The following is a 17,062-nucleotide window of genomic DNA, read 5'->3' on the forward strand; positions in this document are numbered from 1 at the left end:
TGTCGTGAAAGGCTTCGCGGCAGTTTGAAGGAGCTCTTGGAGCTATAGCTAGAGGAATGCTGAGACCTTCTCTTTTGCAAAGAGAAAGTAGAAGGCTTTTTACTTTAATCGGTAGAAACAAGGAGAATGGAGCAGACTGAGGTACAGGTAAATCTTGTTTTGTCTGGACTGCCATGAAGGTAGGACCAAAGAAGGCCTTAATATCCTGGTAGCTGTATTGACTTGTAGTAGTAAATCCAAGCACAACACACAGGTAGGAGGTTAATACACTTTTATTACCAGAGCTCTGGCAGTTTACTCCACAATCCGACAATCCCCAGATTCTCTAGAGTTGTCAGGATACAATACAGCAGCTTTGAAGGGGAGTGCCATTACAAGAGGGTGGGGAGGAATATTAAAAAAATACATAAAATGGGGCTAATTTCAACCACAGAGCTGGTATTTCCTTACAGGGCTACCCAAAGCTGTTGGTCTTTCAGTTTCTGCTACTTAGACTGTCCTGAGTATGCTGTCAAAGTTGGAGGTCTTTTTCCCTTCTCTAAACAGATACGTTTTGGAAAATCTGATTGGCTTTCCCAAGCTTAAACCTGGAAATTTCTCAAATTTATAGGAAGACTTGTAAATCCTTCATATTTCTATTTCCCTGCAGATATGTTTGGAGCCAACTAAAGCATTGCCAAATATCTTCATTCTCTTTGTTTGCCACGGGTATGTTTACTTACCCTATACACAGACACACACACACTGACACACGCTCACTCATGCACCATATACAACAGGCAGACATAAACATACACACTCATCAGATGAGTCTGCAAATTCATGGTCATTCACTCATTCTTAGAGAAAAGAGTCTGCACCACTTGGAGCTACTCCCTGTTAAAACAGAAACAAGGAAAGAGCCAGCACCCTGGGGAATCAGCACTTTCACCACCTCCACTGCTGCAGCTTAGCAAAATGCAGCCATCACAGTCTCGTCACCATTTGGACATTTACGCTCTCTAGTAGACTATATTTACAGTCTCTCTGTAGATAATAAAGTGACAGAAGCTGTCGTGAAACTGTAGGACCCACAGCCTCCGGGCTGGGTGCATGCCACAGTTGTGTTAGCACTGAAATTTGGGAATTTTCCTCTCTGTCCTCTGGTTTCCACTGGAGCGATACTTGTGCTGCAGGCTAGACACACCTGAGGGCACCTCTAGAACAGAATCCATCTCATTTATCCTAGATACCTATCTTATGGGATGAATCATCCACCTCTATTTCTGTTGCCTATAGATGACTCACTTGGACAGCTAAAATCAGATTAAATGAATTCCATCTGAAATGTTCTGCGGGATCAGACTCTATTCTACAATTACATGGTGTTGTAGGAGTTTGAAGAGTTTTATTTAAATTCAAAAAAAATACAAGAACTCATGCTTCTCAGCTCAACTCCCTAAACATACCAAAGCTGTGAATTTTTGCAGTAATCCATTTTCTGCAGTGGTAGGAACATGTTGACTTCCTCTATTAAGTATTATAATTGGTAAGAAAAAAAAACAGAACAGAAAAAGGTCTCTGGCTATTACCTATCACCTCCAAGAATAATTTTGATCTTGCAATTGTAATAGCCAATCTACTGCACAGAATTATATAAGACATTTTTGGCTGGTTTATGAGAGAAAAATCTTGGCTCTCTCAAACATCAGTGTATGTGTCTTAAAAGTAATGTTCATAATTTACATAAACTAAACTCGACAAATTGGAAATTCCAATTCTCAGGCAGAAAGTATGTCTAAAAGGCAGTTTTGGATTGAACTAAATGCTAGAAAGACCGAAGTATACTAAAATATTGGCCTTTCCCTCAAAATAATACATCAAAACTAGGCTCATAAGTGCATACACATACATACACAAACTCCTGTACCTGCCAGCTCATCTGCTTTAAATCCAAATAATTTTGTGCCATCATAATAGCCCTGTTCAGCCTAAGCATTTTCTTTGTCCTAATAGCTTAAGAGTAGGTTTCCTCACTCTTCCTCCACTCCGTGTTAATTTTAGTACTGTACGTTGTCAAGCAGACCTGGAACAGAAGGTCACATTGTCCAGAGTTAGACCCAGCCAGAGCCAAACTGCTCCCAGCCCTGTTTCCCCTCCGGTAAACACTCAATTGCATTGCTCGAATGCAATCCAGTTTCTGCATCTTCTCTCAAGCTAATGCTGAAGTAGTGATTCACCATTTTTCTGCTCGGCTGTTACAGAATTCAGGGGACTGCCAAGGACAGCCATGCACTAGATTCGCAGGCCCATCCTCTGTCTCACGTGCCATGTGCAGAAAGCCCTTAAACTCAGGTGTAATCTGCCCCTTTCACTCTACTTTGGATCATCATGATCCAAAATCCCAGCATACTTGTGTGCTTAAAACTGGCTGAATCCTTCCTCATTGAACTTCCCAACTTCACTCTCAGATGAACGTGTAAGAATGACCTTTTTTGTCCATGAGTACTCCTCTTCTCAGGAAATACAGAAGTCATTGATTATGGTAAGGAAAATACTGAAAGGAAAGGCTATGCAATTCAAAAAAAAAAAAAAAACAAACAGTTTTCTTTGCTACAGTGAGACTCACATATGTAAAATTTCACATACATTTCACTTAGTTTAATTTGTGGGGGGTTTGTCCAACATAAAAAGGTAAAGAACAATGAATATTCTACATTAAGGATACACTTTTTGACACTTCCTTTAAATGCAGTCAATTTTCCGTTGCTCTATTATTATTCCATGTATTGTTGTCCATCATCATTAAAGATGTGTATATGTAAAACTCAGAATAAATTGTTCTGAATGCAAAGGTCCTGTGACTAGGCAAGTAAAAAAAGTGTTATTAGTTCCGATTCTCTTTTGCTCTGTACCTTGTCTGTGCATTTATAGCCAGAAAAAAATGCTGCCAATTTGGATCAAAAAGATGATTAAACCAAATGTCAATGTTTCACATCTACCCTTCCATCTCTTTGAAAGAAAATAAATTACCAGAGGACTCAGCAGTTGAGAATTGACAATTAAAGATCCACTTTTTAAGTTTCTCAGGTGTCCAAGCCAGTTCTTTTTTCACAAAGGAGAATTAGAGAAATTCACAGAAGGAATTTAAGTGTTTTTATGGTCATTCATGGGGTATTTTATTTTGTTTTGTAGCTCATGTCAATTACTGCAAAAAATGTGGTCAGAAGTTAGAGGGTATTCTTTGCTGCTGATCATACCAACAGAGTAATTTCTATCTTAGCTGTTATACCAACAAAAAATGCAAATGAAATGCACATGTATGTCTAAAAGGATATTTAGTATGCTGAAAGCAATACGAAAAAGAGTGTCAAAATGGATCTTCTCTCATATCTTTGTGCTTATGAAAGTCCATTTTCTGTAAACAAGAGTTAGTAAAGGTATATTTTATTTCAGCCTATAAATAGCTGAACTTTGCTAGTTTCCTCAGAGGGACACCATGAGACAGTTGCTTAGATCATGCACTCCATGATAAGGAGCATAAAATCCCCAGTCTAAAAGTCTAAAAAAAAAGAGAGGCAGGGGGAACCTTTCTTTTTTTAACGTGTAAGTACAAAACATAGGCTACATACTTTCCGCAGGCTATGTACTTCTAGTGTACTTCTTTCTTTAAATACAAGCAAGTCTACTTATCTGTTCATACAGTAAGAATCTTCCATGAATCAAATGCATTTCAAATTAAAATTGAGCAAATGATTGAAGGTTAAATTTTATGTACCTTCTCAAACTCCCCCTATCATGACCAAATATTTAGGCACTGCACACCAATAAGTAACTACTAAGAAAGGAAGGAGAAAAAAGATCTTGAATAAACCTTAATTTAGCAATGATAATGGGATTTCCACAATAGTCTTAGTCCTGCCACATATTTCCTGTGTGGTCTTTGTTTGGTTGCTTATATTTTTACCACAAGTTTCCCATAAATAAAGCAGTACTTAATCCCATCTGATTTATAAGTGGTTTAGGGTTCATAAAATAGTTAGTTGGTTAACCAATCATTATCATTACAGGAATGCCAGCCATCATTAGAAGGAACCTGAAGAATGAGCAGAAAACCTGCTTCTCAAGAAACTTAGGCTCTATTTGGCTTCCTCTATTTGCTGAGATTCAGAATTAGTGGAAATAACTCATCCTGCTCAGTTAACAAAAATACTGCCCTTTTCCTGATTTCCATTTCTGATATCGTGAATGCCACTCTGGAAGAAACAAGACAGGCTGGCTAGGAAACAGCTCACAGCACACCGAGGTCTGCTGCTGAAGCAGGTGCTGCCAGTCTACATAGAGAAGAAGGGAGTAGAAAAGTGCTGAAGTTCTTGTGTTTAGGAAACATCGTCCCTTGACCAAACATTTCAAAGAAAATAAAACACCTGCTTTTGAAGATATGCGGGGAAAACGCACACCTGTTTTAGAGATGAGAGACAGAATTTTCATATGGAAAATGAAAAGAATTGCTTCAGAACGCGGATGGCAATTCCCCCCGGGGGCTGAAAACAACTGGTTTATGACAGGCAGCTGAAGGCCCCATCACAGCTGCTCGGGATGAAACTTCTCACACAGCATGACTAGGAAGCGATAATGTTTTGAGAATTCAAGCCATAGAGGAATGCAGATGTAAAACATTTGCAGAGAGGATAATGTATAGCATGTTCAATGCCAGCGTCAAGAGAGTACTAGGGAAGGAATAACCAAGTGGGACTTGCCTGCCTGGTATGTTTTCTCCTTAGGGAACAGAAATGGTGGGAGCAGATGTCTCAGCTAGTAAAAAAAAATATGAAAGGAAGTTTTTAATGACTTCACATTGCAATGTGGAGAGAAACCTCTGTCAGAAGAACAGGAAAACTAATGTTTCATAAGACCTCATGAATGTGACTGCAACCACAAATCATTAACAGAGCCATTGAGGGCAAATTTTAGTTGCTTAGACAACTAGCGCCACTTGAGGTGCTCTTGCCATTTCAAGAGGGGACAGGCTACTTGGGAGAATTACAGGAATGCAGTCAGAGTATGGAGAGATGCGGCGAGGAAAGCTAAGGCCCAGCTGGAATTGAGTCTGGCAAGGGATGTCAAGGACAACAGGAAGGGCTCCTTCAAGTACACCAGCAGCAAGAGGAGGACTAGGGAAAATGTGGGCCCGCTCCTGAATGGGGCGGAGGCCCTGGTGACAAAGGATACAGAGAAGGCAGAATTACTGAATGCTGCCTTTGCTTCAGTCTTCACTGCTACGGGCAGCCCCCAGGAATTCTGCAGCATGGATGTGAGGGAGAAAGTCTGGAGAAGGGAAGACTTTCCTTTGGTGGAGGAGGAAAGGATTAGAGACCTTCTGGGCAGGCTAGACATCCACAAATCCATGGGCCCGGATGGGATGCGCCTACGGGTACTGAGGGAGCTGGCAGATGTTGTTGCCAAGCTGCTCTCCATCATCTTTGAAAGGTCCTGGAGAACTGGAGAGGTGCCTGAGGACTGCAAGAAAGCCAGTGTCACTCCAGTCTTCAAGAAGGGCAAGAAGGAGGACCCAGGCAACTACAGGTCAGTCAGCCTCACCTCCATCCCTGGAAAGGGGATGGAACAGCTCATTCTGGATGTCATCTCCAGGCATATGGAGGAAAAGAAGGTGATCAGGAGTAGCCAGCATGGATTCACCAAGGGGAAATCCTGCTTAACCAATCTTAAAGCCTTCTATGATGGCTGGGTGGATGAGGGGAGAGCAGTGGACGTTGTGTACCTTGACTTCAGCAAGGCTTTTGACCCTGTCTCCCATAACATCCTCCTAGAGAAGCCCAGGAAGTGTGGGTTAGACGAGTGGACAGTGAGGTGTACGGAGAACTGGCTGAAAGGCAGAGCTCAGAGGGTCATCATCAGTGGCGTTGAGTCCAGTTGGAGGCCTGTGGCTAGTGGCGTCTCCCAGGGCTCAGTCCTGGGTCCCATCCTGTTCAACTTCTTCATCAGTGACCTGGATGAGGGGACAGAGTGCCTCCTCAGCAAGTTTGCAGATGATCCCAAGCTGGGAGGAGTGGCTGATATACCTGAGGGCTGTGCTGCCATTCAGAGAGACCCGGACAGGCTGGAGAGTTGGGCAGAGAGGAACCTCCTGAGGTTCAACAAGGGCAAGTGCAGAGTCCTGCACCTAGGGAAAAATAACCCTAGGCACCAGTACAAGCTGAGGTTTGACCTTCTGGAGAGCAGCTCTGCAGAGAAGGGCCTGGGAGTGCTGGTGGATGACAGGTTGACCATGAGGCAGCAATGTGCCCTTGTGGCCAAGAAAGCCAACGGTCTCCTGGGGTGCGTTAGGAAGAGTGTTGCCAGCAGGTGGAGGGAGGTGATCCTGCCCCTCTGCTCAGCCCTGGGGAGGCCTCATCTTGAGTCCTGTGTCCAGTTCTGGGCTCCCCAGGCCAAGAGAGACATGAAGCTACTGGAGAGAGTCCAGCGTAGGGCTACAAAGATGATCAGAGGGCTGGAGCATCTGCCCTCTGAGGAATGGCTGCGAGAGCTGGGCCTGTTCAGCCTGGGGAAGAGAAGACTGAGGGGGGATCTGATCAATGTGTACAAGTACCTGAAGGGAGGGTGTCAAGGGGATGGGGACAAACTCTTTTCAGTTGTCCCATGTGACGTGTTCTGCCTGACCGTGAGGGGGAATTTCTTCACTGTGAGAGTGACGGAGCACTGGCACCAGTTGCCCAGAGAGGTTGTGGAGTCTTCTCTGGAGATCTTCAAGGCCCGCCTGGGCGCAACCCTGTCTAACACGCTCCAGGTGACCTTGCTGAGCAGAGAGGTTGGGCTGGATGATCTCCTGAAGTCTCTTCCAACCTTACTGATCCTAAGGCATCCCCAGGACCTACAGGACACTGTTACTCTTCCAGACCATTAGCTGAAGAGGATGACAGGTATCTTGGGCATCTCAAATGGCACTAGATACATATCTATATAGAGAGAGATTTATATTTAGACAATTTCTTCTCTGTGGACTAAGCAATTGGTGGAAAAATAACAACTGAATAGAGTTAGAGAGATACTGGAGAGTAAATAATGAAGTAATATCAGTCATTTTATGAGCTTTGATGATTCAGTCCAAGACCTGCAAGGCAATTATAACTACTTGGAAGTTTCTGTCAGACTAAGGGTCTTCTAAATAAGAGGTTTTTTGAGACCTTTTTCGTATTCTTACCCTAATCTCATGTGTAAATCTGATCCTAAGCGGAAGTTGAAGCATTTTCAAAACAGATAGTTATCAAACTATGAGATAATGATAAAAATTAAAAAAAAAACTTAATAATCATTTTTTTCTTAATTTCCACAATACTTGAGTCTAAGTCACAGAAAGAAGCAACATTGCACTAGAAAAAAATATTTACTTTGTTAAAAAGCTTACTATCAAAACAGAAAACAGGAAACAGCAGATGGATATATTCTGATAGACAGTCACAGGGAAATGATGGGGCAAAAATTGGTCTGTATGAAAGGGCATGGAGTTAGTTAACAAGTAGCTGAACCATCCTGTCTTTTTTTGAGGGCACCACAGAAAAATTTTTAAAGAGGGATTTGAAAGCAGACAATTCAATAATTTTTGAGGTGTTTTGGGGAGGCTTCTGTTACTGCAAGTGAGGTAATGGGAAAAAACATGAGTAAGCTTGAAAATTCATCAAGTAGAGGATGAAGATTAGCATGAAGGGCCAATTAGAATGGTATTTCAAACACCTGTGCTAACAGAAAGACCACAGATGGGATAAGGATGTGCACAAGCGACAGGGACAGATAGCTTGTGGTTGTTTTGACCAAGGGGTTCTAGTGGAAATATTTTAAAAGATGGGATGCTTTTATATGTTAATTTAGAAATTTTGTTCAGTTTTTACAGTAAACAAACTCTGGTCTCTTATATGATCTTCTTCCTACAACTTCCTTTCTATACCTGGGCAAGAAAATGGATATATGCACCTTCTAGACACCTGATGAGTTTTATTATATTTGGGTCTAGTGCCACCGAAGTTAAGAGAATCCTTTCCTTTTTTTCCAAGACTAGAGTTGCGCTTTATTAAAGCACGTTTGAATCATTTTTTTTACTCAATAAATTACTCAAATTTTTATCACCTCAGTTTTCACAAAGGACACTGGGGCATGAAAAAGTTAAGAAGTTACATTTTTGCCTCAAAACTGCAGGGTTACAATAAGAGCAAATATTTATACTGTTTTTGATGTGTTTTTTTTTTTTCAAAAAATGTTATTTGCATTTTAATGTCAAACTACTTTGAAGTGTTGAACTCCTGTGGTAAAAAAGGTGGCCATTATGGAAGCTGGCATGAATTTTGCATGCAGGGTATAGCCTGTGTGGGGTATAGCCTTTCTCCTTGCTTGTCTTTGTTCCTTAATACTCGTTAGGAGTAAAAGGAAAAATATATCCCACAACTACACGCTATCCATTCTTGGAGTTCTTCCCAGAAAAAAACTGTTGGGTAGATCTTGCAGTTTCTTAGTCCTTTTAAGCAGATGTGAAGCTCTTTACAGAATCCATCTGATTGCATTGCAGTTTGTAAAGAGCTGGGAGGTTTGCAAGGACTGCAAAAGTGCAAGTCTGCAAAAATCGGATGCACCTGGTTTAAAAAGTGTTAAGCCTTGTATTTCAAAAGCTTGCAGTAAACTTCCCTGACACGTTAACAAATCTGGAGGCTATCACGAATTCCCACATATCTTGAGGGGGTGGCTTTTCCGTCAAGTCAGCAGTGTGAATGAATGCTTGGAATAGAATTCTATGCTTATTACTATTATCACAATTATTAAAATTATTAGGTATATTAAAGTAGCATCCAGAGGGCAGCCATAACTCCTGAGTATAGAAATTTAAGGGAAGAAGAAGAAAAAAAAAAAAAAAAAAAAAAGACCCTGGCCTTAATCTGAATAGAAAAGATATTCAAACAGTGAGCAAAGATAAATTCTGAGGATGGGGAACTGAGACAAAGTGAGACTAATTCCCTCACTGGAGGTGGCAGAGTTTGGAAGGGAAGACAAAATTCCAATTCCTCACTTGGCCTTAACCGTAAAGCTAATCCTCTGCAAATGTCTGATTTTATCCTTTATAGCTTTCTAAAAAATGTTCCTGTATAGCTGCATTTTCTCACTGTTTTGCACCAGGGTGAAATACTGCAGGAGAGGCAGGTAGATGAGTTATAGCTGAGTTGCCCTACAGTAGAAAAATATGTTTGTCCTTTAACAGCGAAAGATGCGTTTTTCATTCAGGTACCTCAAAAACAAAATTCTGTTTTATTACGTACTGAATTTAGATAAAAGTGAGCATATTTCCTTATATATCTGTGCTCATAGAAAGCAAAAGCAAAGTAATATGTCTAGCCAATTCATCTTATGCAACTGCTAGGAGCTTCTTCTCTTTATGAGACAGATTTCTTCAAACCTTACAGAGACACTTGTCCTGGAAGGCAGAGGCCAGCCTGGAAATGCAATACCTGTAAGACAGTTTTGTGTTGAGTCTTCCAAATGTAACAACACTAAAGTATTAAATATCCCTGAAATGTTAGGCTTTTCACAGCACATTATTAAAAGCAATTTTGTCATAAACTGACAAGCAACTGTTTTATTAAACTTGTTGGAATTCATTGTTAAATAACAACAGTGTTCAACATTTATGTCCCTAAATCTCTGCACATGCATAAACTACCAAATTTTGCAACACAAGTGGATCAATTCTTCTTTTATTATTATTACTAAATCTGCTTTACGACATGCAGCACAGAGGCTCAATTTTCCACCATCTAGGTTTCTCTCATGTGTGCTCATTTACATCTGTGAAAATGAGTTTAAAATGAGTAAACATAGCAGTTTTCACCCATACTGAACCCACTATGCAGCAGTGTAAATGGCACCATAAGGTAATGAATTGAGATTTCAATCCTCGTAGGTTGGGAAGCTGGTAGAAGAGCGATATTCAAAGCAGACTAACAAGACTGTCGGGTGGCAGAGTTGGGAGCAGTCCCTGAGGTTTCCGCGTGCTCGTCTCACCAGGCCAACAGCTCTGCTTGTGGCTTGCCTGTTGGGTTTACAAACAGGTGCAGATTTACTGGATGAAGCAAAATTAAAGGGACTTTAATTTAAACATAAACAGCCCCTACTTGTCATATATATACTCCTTTACCATGTGCCAAACACACAACTGTACAGCTTGTCTCTTCTCCTCCAGTTTATTTCTCCACTGACAAAATCTGCAAAACAGTAAGGATGTTTGCTGCAAAGATAAAAATATATCCTTCTCCAGCGCACATCCAGCACCCACTGCTTGGTAAAGCTCGGATGGTTTAGTTGAGAATGGGATGCGATCACACCAGAAAAAATTCAGGGGAGTGTTCAGTCAGTACCGTGGTCTTTTTTTTTTTTTGTGTGTGTGTGTGTGTGTGTGTGTGTGTGTGTGTGTGTGTGTGTGAGGATGATGCAAGAGGTGAATTTTAGGTAATGCATTCTGCAAGTCTGGCAAAAAAAAATAGCTAAGACCCAGGATATCATTAATTATCTGCTGCCACACTGTTTGGTTCAGTTCTGCTTTTGATCATGCCAGGAACAGAAGGAACCAGATTCTGTCAAAGCTTTGCAGCAAGGGAATGGGGAATATTATTTTATATCCAAGCAGTTCACATTTCAGGGCATATGGGCTGATTCCTTGAGAAGAAAAGGGATGGTGAATCACGTATTGTTTATGCACTCATATTTTGTGTAGTTCTTTTCCAAGGCTTGCACACAACATCCTGTTTCCCTGAACAATTCTGCTGCTCACATTTCCAAATACTGTTCCAGATTCTGCCCACAGCACCACCTTTTCTTTTCCTTTTTCTTTCTCTCTCTCTCTCTCTTTTTTTTTTTTTTTTTTTTTTTTTTTTTTTTTTTTTATTTCAAATCCTTGTTGCAAATACTTTGCACAGTAACTTTGGCTCTTCCTCATTATCCTTTCTGGGTTCTACTTGTCCCTTCACACAAACAAGTTTTGAGTTTGCCTAGAACTGTAATATAACTTCTGATTATTGGAAACCTCTGCTGGTTTCCTCCAAGGTGGTTCCTGGTTTGAGTTCAATAATGAGAAATCTGTTCCAAGGCAGTACATGGCAGAACTATCCTCAATGGCCCTTACAGCTTGCAGGAGGCATTCTCATGTCTCTTAAAGTCATATTGGGCTTCAGATGCTACAGGAGGTGCTCAAATACCACTATATATTTGAATTAGGCACCTCAGGAAAAACACCACCTCAACCTAGTTTTACTCCAGCACAAAGCAAGCATTTGGGTGTGGATTTTATAGTCATATCTTGCAAACAAACTGTGCAAGACACTGGTATGGGAACTACAGCTGGATTGTCTGGGTTATTAAGTTGTTAGTGAGGTCCCTGGCACGGTCGCAGCTCTCCAAGCAGTTCAGAGGCTGCTCGGGAGTTAGCCCAGGCCACGGGTGTTTTCTCACAGGCTCTGTGCATGCAGCCATCCTCTTTTAGGGAAGGAGGTTGCAGAGGCTAAGCACGATTTGTACATGGCCAGACTTTGCCAGTAGGCCACAGGGGACAGCTGGCCTCAGGGCTCTGGCAGTTTTTTAATGTTTAGTAGAGATGTAGCTTGTGTATTTATTCTAGGAAAGCAAACTACAAAGCTCTTAGCAAAACTGGAAACAAGGTTAGAAAATAAAATGAAGCATAAATACATGGTGAGGTTTCTTCTAAGCTGTCTGTGTGTCTCTGCTTATTTTTCTGTACATTTTCCTCTTTCTGCAAGATTTGTTCCATCTTCTCTCTTCCTTTTACTGTTGTCTTCCTGACAGGCACCTTCATTGCTGAAAGCAGCTTCACAGATTTACATACCCTTCTGACAGATATGGACACACCTTCCTGTTGGAAGTGGGCCTTTCTTTCCTTTCGTTGAGTGAAGCGTTCAGTCTTGGGGTGGGAGGTGGTATTCGAAGTGCCCTGTTAGGAAGTTGACTTCCTCCAGTCTTTTCATTCTTTTCTGGTTTTCTACATGAAAGCAAATTTTACTACAGCTTTAGCTATGCCATTCATTTTCCCCGACAGCTTAATTGCACCATAAAACTTTCTCTTGATTTTGCAGTATTTTGTAAATATCATACAAGTTTTCAATTATATAACCCTTCTGTGAATCTCCCAGACCAGAATATGGGCCTAGCATCTTGAGAACCACAAAAGATTAACAATGTACACAGAAGACTCATCAGCAAAATAATTTCCCAGAACAAGAACACTGGCCATGTAGGGGGGGAGTTTTCCTGAACAGAGTACTGTCAAACCACTTACACTGAATGAGAGCGTACAGTGATGCACGTCTGTAATATGTGAGCTGCTCCTCATCGATTCTGCACGATGTCTTTTGTTTTTGAAGTGATTCTGTTATGCATCTTGAGGGGGATCAGTTATTCTTTCTGGTTTCAAAAGATTTGTCTCAATCCATACATAATATCATCTTTATGATATTATAATCCTAATCCTAGAAGAGGACTTACCTCATATGTTCTGGCTTCTGAAAGTGTAAATCTGAGATAGTTACCCAAGAAGTGGCTAAGTGATCCATCAATAGAAAAACAATAGAGAATATCCAGACAATGATGTATCCCAAGGGATGTTTCTAGCACAGATGAGAGGACTTGCCCTCTGCCCGTGCCTGTCTTTCCCTTTGGGCTATGACAAGAGCCTAGGATGGTGTTCATACTTCACTGTCTGGTTTTTAGGTATTTAAAGTTAGCAAAATGGTCCACAAGCCTGTGGTGCAAGATCCGCAATAGCAGGGGAGGACCCCATCATACTGTCCAAAAATATTTTAGCCAGACTAGAAGAGCCATCATTTAAACCTCTGAATTTTGCAGAATAGCATTGCTCCTCCTTTCGTGCCAGGTTTACCTGAGGTTTTTATCTTACAGGAAAGCAGCTTTTTTTGGCACGCGTGAGTGGGGCCAGTAAGGAACATAAAGACACTAGAGAATTAATTAACAAAAGAGCAGCCTGAGTGGGAGCGCGGGGTTACAATGAGAAACAACCTTGCTTTTAACCAACCTGAAAAGCGATGAGGTACTCAGCGTGTCCTGGAGATGCAGGTTTGCTCACCAGAAAACTAGAGCCATTACCCCTGAAGAGGAGTGCCTCCACTCCTCCTTCGACCTTGAGATTGTTTGGCCTTGGGGTTGTTATCCCCTTGGGAAATGGCATTTTTCTGCATGATCCCTCCTGCATCCCTGCTGTAATTCATGCCTCAGGCTTCAAGGCTGTGACTAGTATTTCCTTAATTTTGTTTATCTTAGGATAGATTGAGCTATAAGCACAAGTGCTAAGAACAGAAGAGCAAGCAATGAGAAATTAAGGCAACAGATATATGAGCTTTCTGAAAAAGAGATCAAAACCTAAGCGATAAGCAAAGAGGCTAGGACTGCTGTTTAGGAAATAATCATAGAGAAGGGAGGTTTCTTTCAGAGATATTTATAGGAGTGCAGAAGTAAAAGGCCACGAAGCAGCAGTGGGGCCAGGACTGCAGATGTAGCTCCCTACAAGGAAGGAAACGAGAAGGAAAGAACACAAGGAGACCACAGAGTGTGTGGACAAGCAAAGAGAAAGACATTTGGAGAATTAATGAACTAGGAAGCAATCAGAGAGGCCAATAATATATAAAAAGAAAAAAAGAAATTTCACACAACTGATCTAATGTTAGCCTGATATTATATGGACTTTGCTCATCATAGCATAGCAGCTCTCTCTGAGCTGGAGCACAGCTGTCAGAGAAGAGAGAAGAACAGAACAGAAAAAAATCTTCTACAATTTGAACTGTGATTGACATGCAGGTGGGCGAAAAGAAATTGCCCAAGCTAGTGTCTGACTAGTACATGCTGCTAATGAACCCGGTGGGCCTGAGTACCACCTAACGTTTGTACAAGCAGACATATTTCAGACAGGGAGGTGATGTTTTTCTCAATATGGTTTGCTGACAGACCCTTGCATTAGCACTGCTGGCAAAACAGGACAAGTTTCTGAATGTGTCCTGCTACCACAGTCTGCAGTGGCATCTTGGAGCAAAACAACCTCCAGTCCTGCCGGGGCTATGAACTGTCGCGTTCGAGCTGAGGTCAGGAGTCCCTTAGGGCCTTTTTGCCGCGGGGTGGGAATGTCTCTGCTTGCATGGCTGACTTGGCAGGAGGCAGCTGTCCCGTGCAGCTGGTCATTGCTAAGGCTGCTCAAGTCCATCAATACGGAGAAAACCAACAGGGGCTGCAGGTCGCGTGGCAGCAAGAACAGCTCCAGTGGGGTTGGCTGGCAGAGGTTAAACAGAAGACAGCGAGGAGACTACAGTGATCACCAGAAAGCGGTGGAAAATGTTCCTAAGTTTTCTCCCATTTCCACTAGTTTTATTTTCCTCTTTCATGAGGGCAATTTTCTCAGGTTACCAATTTCTTCAAATTATTTATATCAATAAAAACAAGTGGCAGCATCTGCCATTCTAACTGCATGGATGTAGCATGCACAAAACCCATAAAAGACCTTTTATCTCATTCCCCATTGAAGGCAGCTGATTGCTGGATTGGCCAGTGAGATTCGGTGTGTAGAATGGAGTTTTAGAAACACTATTTTTCAGAGGAAGCTTAGTCTAATGGTTCGGGTACTAGACTGGGACTCAATAGAATACAATTAATTCCTATCTTATCTCAGGTCTCCTGGCAATCTGGGGCACGTCCCTCCCTCAATTTCCTGTCTGTACAACAGGGATAAAAATATATCTTCCATCTATTCAAAGCATGTCTTTTCTGCACTCCTTTCGTACTGCAGCACCTAGTACCATGGGACTACCAATTACAAGAAGGGCCCTTAGTAAAGTTCAAACAATAAAGATAATATGCCCTAGATGAAATTCTTTCAGGAAAAAAGAGGGTTTAATTGTACCAAGTTTTCAAAAACTATGTATGCACAAAAGCCTTTTAAAAATAATTGTGTTTATTTTTAATCTTATTTGCCAGTCTTATCTTTCAACCAGTCTGAGATAGCACCAATATAATCTGGAAAAAGCAACAGTAATTTAATGGAAGGAATAGATAAAGTGTCCAAACGCATGTCCAGCATGTAAATTAAAGGAATTGCTTCATTGTACTTGCCAGATTTAGTGGACAAAAGTGTGAAATATCTTAATGAGACAATTGCTAAAACTGAGAGACATACTATACCTCCTGCACAGCTAGAAAAATCAAACGACATGGAAGATAAAGATCTATATTATTTCAAAATAATATAGTGACAGGGAGAATCGGGCTAATAAACACTCTGAACTAAGAATGACGTGGGCGTCATAAACAAGTCATTGTCCAGAGAGTGCTCCCAAAGTTTGTAATACATATTCTAAATCAAGAAGTTCATAAAAAGCACTGATAGACAATTCCATTGGGACAGAGAAATCATGAGGGGCTGTGGAGCCATCGTAAATACAGCTGTTATGGATAGATCAGAAACAAACAGCCTCCACGTACAGTTCAAGAGCAAGTGCATTAAATGAAAGACCTACTTGGGGAAGAAATTTAGAAGTAAGAGCAGACATATAGGAGCCAGTATTTATTTCTCGTTCTACTGTCTCCTCAGTCCGACCTTTCGGCCCTGAAAGCCTGGAAGAACAAGTTTCCACTAAATCCCTCTGCCTGTACTCAACTTGTGAGTCTCCTGCTCAAGCTCCTGCTCCCTTCTGGAGGACTGCAAGTGCCCAGGCTGTGCACAGAGGGTCGGTGGGAGGCTGGCTCTGCTACATGCGACCAAGTGTGCCTCCTTTCACTAGGATGCCCCACACAACCAGCTACAGCTAGTGTAGACTCCAGGAGATCTTCACTCTAAGCAATCCCCCATGAAACTCTCATCTGTTCATCTATCAAAATCCCATGGAGGAAACTGCATATCTAAGTACAGTTATGTTAAGGCTGTTCATTTCCAGGACCATATTCCTCTCTGACTCCTACCAATTCTGCTGCAGGATAACACTACAGATTTTGGCAGAGGTATGAAGATGATCAGAGGGCTGGAGCACCTGCCCTCTGAGGAACGGCTGCGAGAGCTGGGCCTCTTCAGCCTGGGGAAGAGAAGGCTGAGGGGGGATCTGATCAATGTGTACAAGTACCTGAAGGGAGGGTGTCAAGGGGATGGGGACAAACTCTTTTCAGTTGTCCCATGTGACAGGACAAGAGGCAATGGGCAGAAATTGAAGCACAGGAAGTTCCACCTGACCATGAGGGGGAATTTCTTCCCTGTGAGAGTGACGGAGCCCTGGCACAGGTTGCCCAGAGAGGTTGTGGAGTCTCCTTCTCTGGAGATCTTCAAGGCCTGCCTGGATGCAACCCTGTCTACCATGCTCTAGGTGACCCTGCTGAGCAGGGAGGTTGGACTAGATGATCTTCCAACCTTACCCATTCTGCAATTTTGTGATACTCCTGATTTACACAAGGTTGAATAAGAGGAGAGCATTGGTGACTTCTGTAAGATTGCGATAATAATCTTTACCTACAACCCAGGGGAAATGTGAGACTTAATTAATTAGTATTGTAAATCTCTGTGAGATCCTAGTAGTCCATAAATGAATTCAAATGGCACCAGAGAGAGAGGGCATAAAATTGGTCTTCTTATGAAACTTAAAAAATACAGACAAGGAGGACCAAGTGGAGTAGAGATCCAAACATTCAAATATTGAGCAGGGTAAATGAATTTGAAGCCCCATTCCAATAAAAGAGTTTGAGGAAATTATAAGACATGTGATGATTTTACTCCTGAAAGCAAGAATTCCTGACATTTTCTTTTAAAGAAAGTGCTGTCAGTACAGCCCAAAGAAGTTCACAGAAGGGCTTGTTTTAAGTTTAGTCAATTAAAGATGCAAGTAAAAGAACTTTAGACATCATTGACCCAGATATTCTGCAGCATTTATATTCATAAAAGAACAGAATATGGACACAATGAATTGCAAGAAAAATTCCCAGTACAGATGGTTAACTTGCCATTCTGCCCTTCAATAGTGCAGAAGTCAGA

The sequence above is a fragment of the Rhea pennata genome, chromosome 3, assembly GCF_028389875.1.
Source record: "Rhea pennata isolate bPtePen1 chromosome 3, bPtePen1.pri, whole genome shotgun sequence".
NCBI lineage: Eukaryota > Metazoa > Chordata > Aves > Rheiformes > Rheidae > Rhea > Rhea pennata.